Genomic DNA, 13,018 nt, shown 5'->3' on the forward strand with positions numbered 1-13,018 from the left:
AGACCCTGTCTCTAAAGAAAGAAAGAAAATGAAACCCACAATTTCTAGGTGTACCATTCAGTGGTTTTTAGTATATTCACAGTGTTGTGTAACCACCAGAATTACCAGAAAATTCCCATCATCCCAGAAAGACACCTTTTGGTAGTCACTCTCCATTCTCCCCTTTTTCATCACCGGGCAATCACTAATCTACGTTCTACCTCTATGGATTGCCTGTTCTGAGAGGTATAAATGGAGTCACACAATACAGCCTTTTGTGTCTGGCTGCTTCCACTTAGCATAATGTTTTCAAGGCCCACCCATGTTGTAGCATGTATCAGTACGTCATTCTTTTTTTTTTTTTTGAGATGGAGTCTCATTCTTTCGCCAGGCTGGAGTGCAGTGGCGTGATCTCGGCTCACTGCAACCTCCGCCTCCTGGGTTCCAGCGAATATGCTGCCTCAGCCTCCTGAGCAGCTGGGATTACAGGCGCCCACCACCACGCCTGGCTAATTTTTGTATTTTTAGTAGAGACGGGGCTTCACCAAGTTGGCCAGGATGGTCTCGATCTCTTGATCTCATGATCCACCCGCCTCGGCCTCCCACAGGTGTGAGCCACCGCACCCGGCAGTAAGTACTTCATTCTTCTTTATGGCTGAGAATAATATTTCACTGTATGTAGGCACCACATTTTACTTATTAATTAGCTGGTGAACATTTGGGTTGATTCTACCTTTTAGAATAGTGTTGTTAAAAATGTCCACATACTAGTTTTTGTCTGAATGCTTTTGTTATTTTGAATACAGCAGGAGCAAAACTGCCAGATCATATGGTAATTTTATGTCAAATTATTTTCCAAAAAAATTAGAAAAATATTTCTAAATATTCTTGGAATTCCAAAACATTCTGAAAATAATGATGTTGAACATTTTTTCATGTGCTAATTGGCCATTTGTATATTTTCTTTAGGATGATGTCTAATTCAAATATTTTCCCTATTTTTTTTTTTTTTTTTTTTTTTTTTTTTTTTTTTTTTTTGGCCATTTGTAGGCTGGAGTTTCTCAGCTTAGGTTGATTCTCCTGCCTCAGCCTCCCAATTCTGGGACTACAGGCGCCCGCCACTTCGCCCGGCTAATTTTTTAGAGACCTAGCCAGGATGGTTTTAAACCTCGTGAGCCCGTCTCGGCCTCCCAAAGTGCTGGGATTACAGGCTTGAGCCACCGCGCCCGGCTATTTTCCCTATTTTTAAATTGAGTTGTGTTTTTATGTTGGATTGTGAGAATTTATTTATTTTTTTTGAGACAGAGCCTTGCTCACTTGAACTCCTGATCTCAAGTGATCCAGCCACCTCAGCCTTCCAAAGTACTGGGATTACAGGCATGAGCCACCATGCCTGGCAGGTTTTTAAGTCTTAAATAAGACTGCTACAAAATTAGATACTGATATAATCGTAAGGTGCTTGTAATTAGGTTGAGACTAAAGGAAACAGGGAGATAAACAAGGCATCCTAAAAAGTAGTTCTATGAGAGGAACCAGTAGTCTATGCTAATTAATAATTTTTAAAAATCTTTTTAAAAGATCTCTGCCATCAGTGCCATTCCTCATATGGATTCCTTTCCCAGACTTCAAACCCCGCATGACTAAAACAGACTGTCACTGCTATGATCTTACGGGATTTCATCTCTTTCAAACTCTCATTACATTTTCATTAGTAGAGGCATAATGTAAAACCATTACACATTTCTGGGACCATCATCAATAATGAACGCTAACAAAGAGTACCTCACAAGCAAATGCAGTACATGATGTCTACACGCCCATCAGCTGCAGAGCTCACGCCATACAGCCAGCCAGAAGAGATGCTTGTCGTACTGAAGACTATGAACTACAAGTACTAACTCCACATCATTTCTGTCTTACCCCACACCTAATATTTTAGCGAGCATCTATCTCATCATCTTCCCCTTTTATTTAATCATTAAGTACTAAATATATCTTAATAATATATCTATTCCTAAATATATCTTCTAACATCTAAATCTATCTCTTCCCTTCCATCAACATTTTCTGGTATTACTCTAATATAAGCAATCTTCTTTTCTCTTCCTCCCTCCCTGTATTATTCTAATACAAGCAATCCTCCCCTCCCCTCCCCTCCTGTTCTTTTCTCTTCTCTTCTTTTTGAGACAGAGTCTCTCTCTGTTGCCCAGGCTAGAGTGCAGTGGCGAGAACACAGCTCACTGCAACCTCTGCCCCCAGGGCTCAAGCAACCCTCCTGCCTCAGCCTTCAGAGTAGCCAGGACCACAGGCATGCCCCATCACGACTGGCTAATTTTTACATTTTTTGTAGAGACGGGGTTTTGCCATGTTGCCCAGGCTGCTCTCAAATTCCTGATCTTAAGCAATCTGCCTGCTTCGGCCTCCCAAAGTGTTAGGATTATAGGCTTAAGCCACCATGCCTGGCCTCAGTCGTTACCTTTCATCAGAAGCAATGCAGAGACTCCGAAAGGCCTGCAATCCAACTTGGATGATGTAAAAAAAACAAAACAAAACAGTAATTTAAGCCAAAAATCTGGAAATCATATTGGATTTCTCCAATTCCTGACTTCTTATCATCAGGAACTGTGCTCTTTAGGTGCTGGTAATACAACAATCTCTACCTTCAAAGAGTTTAAAATACAGTAACAGAGGCCGGGCATTGCTGTCTCATGCCTGAAATCCCAGCACTTTTAGAGGCCCAGGCAGGACGATAAGCTTGAGCCCAGGAGTTAGAGACCACCTGGGTAAGATGGTAAGACCCCATCTTTGTAAAAAAAAAAAAAATAATAAAAATAGCAATGGAGACAAACAGGGTACTCTGGGAACATGAGAGATTCATGGAAGACAGAACAACAACGTTGGATCTTTTTTTTTTTTTTTTTTGAGATGGAGTCTCACTCTGTTGCCCAGGCTGCCTGCCACCACACCTGGCTAACTTTTCTAATTTTTGTATTTTTACTAAAGATGGGTTTTCACCATGTTGGCCAGGCTGGTTTTGAACTCCTGACCTCAAGAGATCCACCCATCTCGGCCTCCCAAAGAGCTGGGATTACAGGTGTGAGCCACTGTGCCTGGCCAAAGTTGGATCTTAAAGAATGAAAGAGAAAACCAGCAGATCAAAGATGAGCAAGATATTCCAGGCAGAAGGAAAAGCATAAACAAAAACACGGTGCTGAAAAGTATCATTGTATATGCAGACTACTGGCTCTTCAGCATGCCAAAGCATAGGACAGGGAGTGAAGAAAGGCAAAGCTGGAGCTGGAGGAGGAGGAAAGATTAGGCCAAAGAACAAGAAGTAAAATATCAGCGCCTGTCTTCATATAAAACATTGCCTCTACCTCATAAAAGGTCCATGTTTCCCCCTCGGTCTTGCGGAGACATGAATTCAAGACCCTGTCCCACAATATGGCACCTCATACACACCCCCAATTACTTAGAGGAGAAAAGATGAATCTAAGGTACCATCCGGCCATTACATAAAGGCTTAGTTTGAATGTTACGAAATAAAGTAGTTCTACATTTGAAGTCTATTTATAATTTTGACTCTTTCAGTTAAAAAGCAAGCGGGCAAATTCATACAATATTTAGAATGATACATTATCCCTTCTTGAGCACATTAATGTTTTCCTAGGAAACCCAACATAAGTTTTTGAAAGGCTACAGCAGTGTGAAGGGCATTAGAGGAGGCAAAGTCAATCTTCACTATCACTAGGGCCGTCATTTAACCCACATCTCTCTGTAATTGGGTACTAGGTGCTCCCTCTGGGAGGGGAGGCTTATCTTGGCAATGTGACTCATTGTGCCCTATAAATGCCATACTAAATTCCCAAGCGCTGTCTCCTTATTCATATAGATACTGGTATTAAAATTTTAGGGGAGCAGAAAAGGTTTTGCAAATATGAGGAAAGGTATTAAGACCTCTCTGCCTTAAAACTGTGCTTTCATACAAAGCAGCATACCATTTTAGGGGAAATTTTAGACTCCCTGAAGCACATCTATGGACTCCAATTTAAGACCCCTTATCTGGCTCCATCAGGGTCTGGCTTAAATTCCACTGTATTCAATCTTCCTCTCTTATTTCTCCTCAACTCCTAGACAGCACTGAGTCTGGGCCACACAAAGTATCACAATATCTATTTTGTACCATACTTCTAATTTTTTCACATGTATTAGTCATCTTCTCAACGACACCATAAATACTTCAAGGGAGAAAACATGCCTTCAACTTCTTTGTTATCCCCCAGGTAATACCTAACATATGCTGAGCAAAGAGTAATGCTCAATAAATGCTTGGATGATAGGAAAGTTGGTCCCATCTTTGATATAAAAACTCTAAACATCAAGTACTGTTAGGTAGCACTCTTCATTCATCTCTGTATTTCCATACCTCCGAGCTGCACCTGTGTCTTCACTGTTCAAGGTCACACAGCACTGGTGCTAAAGACAATTCCAACCCCAAACAGAGTGACTGAAGTCACACTGTCCCATCAATCCAGAAAATCCAGAATGCTCTCCCAATTCTGCCCATCTGAATCCTTCTTGTTACTTCTAAACTCATAGGATTTATCTGTTACTCCTTGCTATAAAACATACAGGAAATAGTGTGGATCTGCCTTATATCCCTAACTATAAGCTCCTTGAGACTAAGGATATATTTTTATAATATTTTTGTTGCACTGGTTTCTTTTCTCAGCCACACTCTTCCCATGTGCCTCATAGGATTCAATACATATTATATTAATATAATGAAATGTTATGTATAGTTATATTAATATAGGTTGGGTGCAGTGGCTGAGGCCTATAATCCCAGCACTTTGGGAGGCCGAGGTAGGTGGGTTGTTTGAGCCCAGGAGTTTGAGACTAGCCTGGGCAACATAGTGAGATTCTGTCTCTACAAAAAATACAAAAATTGGCCAGGAGTGGTTGCGCATGCCTGTAGTCCCAGCTACTCGGGAGGCTGAGGTAGGAGGATCCCTAGAGCCTGGGAGGTGGAGGTTGTAGTGAGCCAAGTTTGCACCACTGTCCTCCAGCCTGGATGACCAAGAACCTATCTCAAGAAAAAAAAAATATATATATATATATATACACACACACACACACACACGTAATTAACACTGAAGTCTTTGGAAACTTAGTAAGGCTGGCCCAGTTCTTGAACCTGGGGTCTTTTCCATTGACTAGCTGTCACTTCTCTTTCTGCATCTTTGCATACTTTGCCCACATAGATGAAACATTATTTTCTTTTCCTTATGATTTTTAGTAGAGATGAGGTCTTGCTATGTTGCCCAGACTGGTCTCAAATTTCTGGGCTCCAGTGATCCACCCAAAGTGCTGGGATTACAGGCATGAGCCACCATTCCCGGACAGAATATCCCTTTTTTTTTTTTTTTTTTTTTTTGAGATGGAGTCTCGCTCTGTCACCCAGGCTGGAGTGCTGTGGCCGGATCTCAGCTCACTGCAAGCTCCGCCTCCCGGGTTTACGCCATTCTTCTGCCTCAGCCTCCCGAGTAGCTGGGACTACAGGCACCCGCCACCTCGCCTGACCAGTTTTTTGTATTTTTTATTAGAGACGGGGTTTCACTGGGTTAGCCAGGATGGTCTCGATCTCCTGACCTCGTGATCCGCCCGTCTCGGCCTCCCAAAGTGCTGGGATTACAGGCTTGAGCCACTGCGCCCGGCCAGAACATTCTTTATGTGCAATATAATATGTATCATAACCTGCCATTCTTGACCTGCAAGTCTCTCTAACGACGAAATATATGTTTTCCAACTTCTACTATAAACAAAGAAGAAAGACATTCACTGAAGGTCTGAACAGGACTGAATAATCTCAGAGCATAACCAAAGCTCAGTTTAGGATATATCATAAATGGTTCAAACACACAAAATTCAAAACATAACAACACTACGTTCTAGCAGAGGCCTTTTGTTACTGAGTCATGGTCCCCCCAAGCTACCTAAGCTGAGCTAACGAATCCTTGGCTGCTTTACAACGCAAGTCCTTTACTTCCTTCAAGATGTGACCATATGTCTTTACAAAGCCTTCCCTGATTAAGCCCTACTTTACCTCACAACTACCTTTTTTTTTTTTTTTTTTTGAGATGGAGTTTCACTCTGTCATCCAGGCTGGAGTGCAGTGGTACGATCTTGGCTCACTGCAACCTCCACCTCCCGAGTTCAAGCAATTCTCCTGCCTCAGCCTCCTAAGTAGCTGGGATTACAGGTGTGCACCATCACACTTGGCTAATTTTTTTTTTAAAAATACTTTTGGTAGAAATGGTGTTTCACCATGGTGTTGGCCAAGCTGGTCTGGAACTCCTGACTTCAAGTGATTCGCCCGCTTCGGCCTCCCAAACTGTTGGGATTACAAGCATAAGCCACCACGCCTGGCCCATTTTTTTTTCTTTGTATAGACAGTCCCCAACTTATGATGGTTCCACTTAACAATATTTTGACTTTACCATGGGTTTATCAGAGTATTAAATGCCATTTCGGCTGGGCGCAATGGTTCATGCCTGTAATCCCAGCACTTTGGGAGGCTGAGGCAGGTAGATCATAAGGTCAAGAGATGGAGACCATCCTCGCCAACATCATGAAACCCAGTCTCTACTAATACAAAAATTAGCTGGGCATGGTGGTGCATGCCTGTAGTCCCAGCTACTCGGGAGGCTGAGGCAGGAGAATCACTTGAATCCGGGAGGCGGAAGTTGCAGTGAGCTGAGATCGCACCACTGCACTCCAGCCTGGCGACAGAGCAAGACTCCATCTCGGGAAAAAAAAAAAAAAAAGCATTTTCAACTTATGATGGGTTTATAGGAATGTGCCCCCATCATAAATTGAGGGGCTCTATATTCTACAATACCTACTAAAGAACTGTACTTTACCATGGCTTTCTTGATATTTGTTTAGTTTGAGCAACTAAATAATTGGCTCTTTTATGTTTAGGGTATGTTTAACTAGCAAGTATAGAATCAGCAATCTAATAAATTCATAGTCACACTCTGTTTGATAGAAGACAAGACAGAAATGTAAGATTATTATCATCTCTGCTTCAGGAGTCTGTTATGCAGTTGGGGAGATTATATAACATCGAGGTCCTCAAACTTTGCTGCCTAGAAGCACATTACAACCTGTAACAATTAAATTAGAATCCTTAATAAAGGTAGGACCCAGGCGTTATATCTGGTTAAATGTAAAAGGGTATAATTCTGCTGTAATCGATTTAACCTTATTCTTGGTCTCTCTCATACCTGAAGCCCATACATACTCTGGCACAATGAACAGGCAGAGGTAAGATGATTTAGACATTTCAGTAACTACAAGGTAAATCACTTCATCCACTGAATATTTACAATCACTTCAGTAATATCCCAAATTTTGCTGATTCTTGGTAAGTCACCAATAACAAAGAATCACAGTAGGCAACATGAATTAAAATGGCTACTGTTTACTTAGGGAATGATTTCTGTAACCTTCCTGAAAGACTGGAGGTCCAAGACGGAGAAGAACCCGCTCACCAAAGCCATATCAACAGTTAAGCTAAGTTTTCCTGTAAAGTTGTATTTACCTATCTTTTTGCCAGAACATAATCTGAATGAGTCACACAGATCCTCTAACATCTGTTACTAAGGAATTACTGTGTCGTATAATTTATATACCCAAAGGCTTATCTGCTTATTAAGTCATCTCTTCAAAAACCTCCATTTTGTGAAGATCTGAAAGAAAGGCTCACGTACAGAATAATTTTACAAGGAAGAAGAAAAGGGTAGTATCAGGTAGCACAAAGTTCCCATTTGTCCCTTATTAACTATAGTCCACTTCCGTTATTTATTTGCTCTTTCCAAATCTCCAAATGAGAAACCAATACTATGGCTTAGCAGCTGTGTAATCCTCCATCCTCAAATCTCTGTAATGTCGCTAACAGGAAAGTGATGAGGCATTGCGGAGGATTAAACTTTTTTCATTACTGAAACTACCAACATTTTAAAACTGGGCTAAGTCTTTTTGTTAAGTGAAGAACAAGTTGGGAAAGTCAATATACAATATACAGATTTACTCAATATTGAGTAAATCTGTCACAGTCTCACCATGAGAAGCAAGTAAGATCATCCAATTTTATCAAATAATTTGCATTTCAGAGTTATGAAAAATAGTCAAAGAACATCAGTTACTTCACTACAAGTGGCTTAAAACAGTGTACGCTTCTTAGTCTTTCACTTACATTAAAAATTTTTCACCAAAAAAAAAAAAAAACCCTCAAAATATGTTATCAAACTCCCACCACCAAACTTGACTTACTTGGAGACAAGGAACATAATTTATGTTCTTCATTCTTAATCTTGGAGTCACCTCTGCTCTCACTTTCTATTCATACTCCACAAGTTTTGTAATCTGTTTTCATGCCATGTCAAAAGATGTAGCCTTTTTTTGTTTGTTTGTTTGTTTGTTTGTTTTTGAGACGAAGTCTCGCTATGCCGCCCAGGCTGGAGTGCCGATCTCAGCTCACTGCAAGCTCCGCCTCCCGGGTTTACGCCATTCTCCTGCCTCAGCCTCCCGAGTAGCTGGGACTACAGGCGCCTGCCACCTCGCCCGGCTAGTTTTTTGTATTTTTTAGTAGAGACGGGGTTTCACCGTGTTAGCCAGGATGGTCTTGATCTCCTGACCTCATGATCCGCCCGTCTCGGCCTCCCAAAGTGCTGGGATTACAGGCTTGAGCCACCGCGCCCGGCCTAGATGTAGCCTTACAATTACACAGTTCTTCCAACAGAAAGGTTGTCCAGTGGTCAGAGAGGTCTCAAGTGACAACTGATAGGCATCCTCAAAGGTTACTTATCTGCACTTCTAAAAACAGAGCCTCTAATAGCAATGACTGACTAAATAAGCAAAAACTGAAACAAAAACAAGAGCCATAACGAAAACACTAAGAATTTTAGTTCTCAGAAAACAGACCTTTAGGGTTCTAAAATAAGTAAAATGGAAATTTCAAAAGTTCCATCATGGCTGGGCATGGTGGCTCACGCCTGTAACCTTAGCATTTTGGGAGGCGGGGACAGGTGATCACTTGAGCCCAGGATTTTGTGACCAGCCTGGGCAGCATGGCAAAACTGCATCTCTACAAAAAAAATACAAAAGTTCGGTGAGTGTGGTGGTGCATGCCTGTGGCCCCAGCTACTCGAGAGGCTGAGATGGGAGGATCATTTGAGCCCAGGAGGTAAAGGCTACAGAGAGTCATGACTGTGCCACTGCACTCCAGTCTGGCCAACAGAGTGAAACCCTGTCTCAAAAAAAAAATAAGGCCCATCATGAAGAAATAAGGGAAAAGTCAACAAACTGAAAATTAAAAGTAAAATGTCTCTTTCCCTTATTATTATCTTTTAATGAGGGTCACACTCTGTCACCCAGGGGCTACAGTGCAGTGGCATAATCATAACTCATTACAGCCTGAAAACCCTGGGCTCAGCAGATCCTCCCACCTCAGCCTCTTGAGTTGCTGGGATTATAGTCATGAGGCACCGCACCACTGCGCCTGGCTTTTCCCCTTATTTTTAACAGCTCAAAGTTAACAAAAGACTGAAGAATGTTCTTTGTTCCACATCTAGAGGATCTTTTCATCTCATCTAAGACACTAGATCAAGTTTGTCTGATCACAACTTTGGCATAATATATTGTTTAAAAGCCAACTCAGATTTATTTATTTTTTATTTTTATTTACTTTTTTTGAGACGAGTCTAGCTCTGTCACCCAGGCTGGAGTGCAGTGGCGTGATCTCAGCTCACTGCAACCTCCGCCTCCCAAGTGCAAGGGATTCTCCTGCCTCAGCCTCCAGGGTAGCTAAGATTACAGGTGTGCGCCACCACGCCCGGCTAATTTTTTTTTTTAATTTTTAGCAGAGATGGGGTCTCACCATGTTGCCCAGGCTGGCCTCAAATTCCTGACCTCAAATTATCTGCCTGCCTCGGCCTCCCAAAGTGCTGGGTTTACAGGCGTGAGCCACTGCACCCAGTCAATTCAGATTAAAGAGCTTTATGTCTTGCTGTCATGGCCTCCATACCTTACAATGTATTTCTGTATTTAGGACATGTGACATTTTAATGAAGATTCACCGAACATTCTGTGCTCTTATGTAAGAAGTCTTAAGGAAAGAACAGATTACTAAGCTTTTACTCCTGAGGATCAATCCACATCAAACAAAAATATAAAAATAGCAGTCTTTTTTTTTTTTTTTTTTTTTTTTTTTTTAAGACAAGGTCTTACTCTATCACCTAGGCTGGAGGTCAGTGGCACAATCTTGGCTTACTGCAGCCTTGACCTCCCAGGCTCAGGTGATCCTCCCGCCCCAGTCTCCTGAGTAACTAGGACCACAGATTACTCCCAGTTAATTTTCATATTTTTTGTAGAGACGAAGTCTCACTCACCATGTTGTCCAGGCTGGTCTTGAGCTCCTGGACTTGGGCAATCTACCTGCCTCAGCCTCCCAAAGTGCTGGGAATACAGGAGTGAGCCACTGCACCCGGTCAATGTTTTCTTTTGTTCTGTTTTGTGACTGAGTCTCGCTCTGTTGCCCAGGCTGGAGTGCAGCAGCACGATTTCAGCTCCTAGGTTCTACAATCTGGGTTCAAGCGATTCTCCTGCCTCAGTCACCTGAGTAATTGGGATTATAGGAACCCACCACCATGCATGGCTAATTTTTCTATTTTTATCTATTTTATTTTATTTTATTTATTTATTTCTCCCGGGTTCAAGCAATTCTCCTGCCTCAGCCTCCTGAGTAGCTGGGACTACAGGCGTGCACCACCATGCCCGGCTAATTTTTGTATTTTTAGTAGAGACAGGGTTTCACCATGTTGGCGAGCCTGGTCTCGAACTCTGGACCTTAGGTGATCTGCCCATCTTGGCCTCCCAAAGTGTTGGGATTACAGGCATGAGCCACCACGTCCAGCCTCAATTTTGTATTTTTGAGACAGGGTTTTGCCATGTCACCGGGCTGGAGCTTCTTTTTTTTCTTTTTGAGACGAAGTCTCGTTCTGTCACCCAGGCTGGAGTGCAGTGGCATGATCTCGGCTCACTGCAAGCTCCGCCTCCCGGGTTCACACCATTCTCCTGCCTCAGCCTCCTGAGTAGCTGGGACTACAGGCACCGGCCACCACGCCCGGCTAATTTCTTGTATTTTTAGTAGAGACGGGCTTTCACAGTGTTAGCCAGGATGGTCTCGATCTCCTGGTCTTATGATCCGCCCACCTTGGCCTCTCAAAGTGCTGGGACTACAGGCGTGAGCCACCGTGCCTGGCTGAGCCTCTCTTAATAATTACTGTCATAATGAAGAGCAGGCTTTCACTAAAATAAAAAGAGCTGTTTTGGATAATATCTTACTTACAACTTATCATATTAGAAGAATAACATCTACAAGTAGCCTCGGAATCATTCTAACGATCTAAATTTTTTTTAATACAAAATATTTGTATTGCTGAGAGTATCTACCTCTTTGGCTTCACTGACATAAAATGCAAAGGAGTAATTTCAAGGGCTCAAAAATATAAAACTAGCTGGGATAAACCATGAGTTAAATATGCACAAAGAAGCAGAGAGCTATGTCTTGTTATTGTTCTTAAATAAATGATGCCAGAGGGGTTGAGTAACTTGCCCAAGGTCCTTTAGCTTGCTATGACAAATTGGATAGTAACAATAGGTAACCCTTATGTAATTCTTATCATGTGCCCTTCTAAAGACTTCACTTAAATTAATCTATTTAAACCTCATAACAATGCTATGAGAGGATTATTGTTATTTCCATTCCACAGACATGGAAACCAAAACAAGTAAATAAGATAAGTAGTTTTCCCAAAGTAATAAAGCTGGGATTCAAACCCAGGCAGTTTGCCTCCAGGGTCCACATTTTTACCAATTATGCTGTCCTGCCTCTTAGGTGAAGTCCCTGATTGATTTCTGTAACAGAGTGCCTTTTGAGTTAATGGCCAGAAGTATTCATAGATAGAGCATGTTATTCTTGGTGTTTTTTTCAAGCAAACACACAAAGATATATGCATTAAACTCTTCAATTAAAAAGGGAAGCAGAGAAGAAACACGTAGATAAAAGGAATATATCAAAATAAATGTAAAATAAAACACAAATATAACTTTGTTTTGGTGGTAGGAACTAAGTAAAAAACTAAGTAAAGGAATATATCAAAATAAATATAAAATAAAATGCAAACATTACTTTGGTGGTAGGAACTAAGTAAAAATCAGGTTGACAATCGCTCAAAGAACTATTAGAAAAATTGGCTGCATCATGATGTCTAAATTTTTTTGTTTCACTTTTTTTTTTGGTGGGGGCAGGGGGTCACATCAATTACAAATTATTCTGCCACCTCAAGCAATATTTTACCTTCTGAGACATAGCTGCTGCTGCGCTGAGCTCCTATGAACTTTTCCATCTGAAGAAGCTTTGGCAAAATTCCAAAGCCCATCTACATTGGTAAACTCGTCTAAGGACCCGTTTTACCTTAAGATTTATGCCAACAAACCTCTGTCATTACTTCTCAGACTTCATATATCTACCTGTCAAGAAAAAGAGCTGTTTTGGATAATACACTAATTACAACTTATATTAGAAAAACATCTACAAGTAGCCTTAGAACAATTCTGACAACCTAAATCATTGTTAATACAAAATATCTGTCATGTTGGGAGTATCCATCCCTTTGGATACACTGACATAAAACACACAAAGGCTCCACTGACATTTTGTAACTTCGAGGGCTCAAAAATATACAACTAGCTGGGATCAACCAGCTGGTTTTATATTTTTGAGCCCTCGAAGTTACAAAATGGAAACAGATCACTGCTTTAGACCCTTATAACCAAATGCCTCTCAGATCACTATTAACCTAAAATAAGAAAATGGACTGTGTTGAAGAAATTACACAGAAGTAATTTTCCACCCAACACGATGAGGAAGATCCACAAAAAATACGTTTCAGAGTATAACACAGTAAACATC

The 13,018-nt window shown here is 41.3% G+C and overlaps 1 protein-coding gene across 9 annotated transcripts in view; it reads right to left on the reverse strand.

The window, feature by feature from the left end:
• Positions 1-13,018, reverse strand: part of BCL2L13 (BCL2 like 13) — a 99,169-nt gene that overhangs the window by 7,063 nt on the left and 79,088 nt on the right. The gene's annotated exons all lie outside the window — the stretch shown is intronic.

This window comes from Macaca thibetana, chromosome 10, assembly GCF_024542745.1.
Source record: "Macaca thibetana thibetana isolate TM-01 chromosome 10, ASM2454274v1, whole genome shotgun sequence".
NCBI lineage: Eukaryota > Metazoa > Chordata > Mammalia > Primates > Cercopithecidae > Macaca > Macaca thibetana.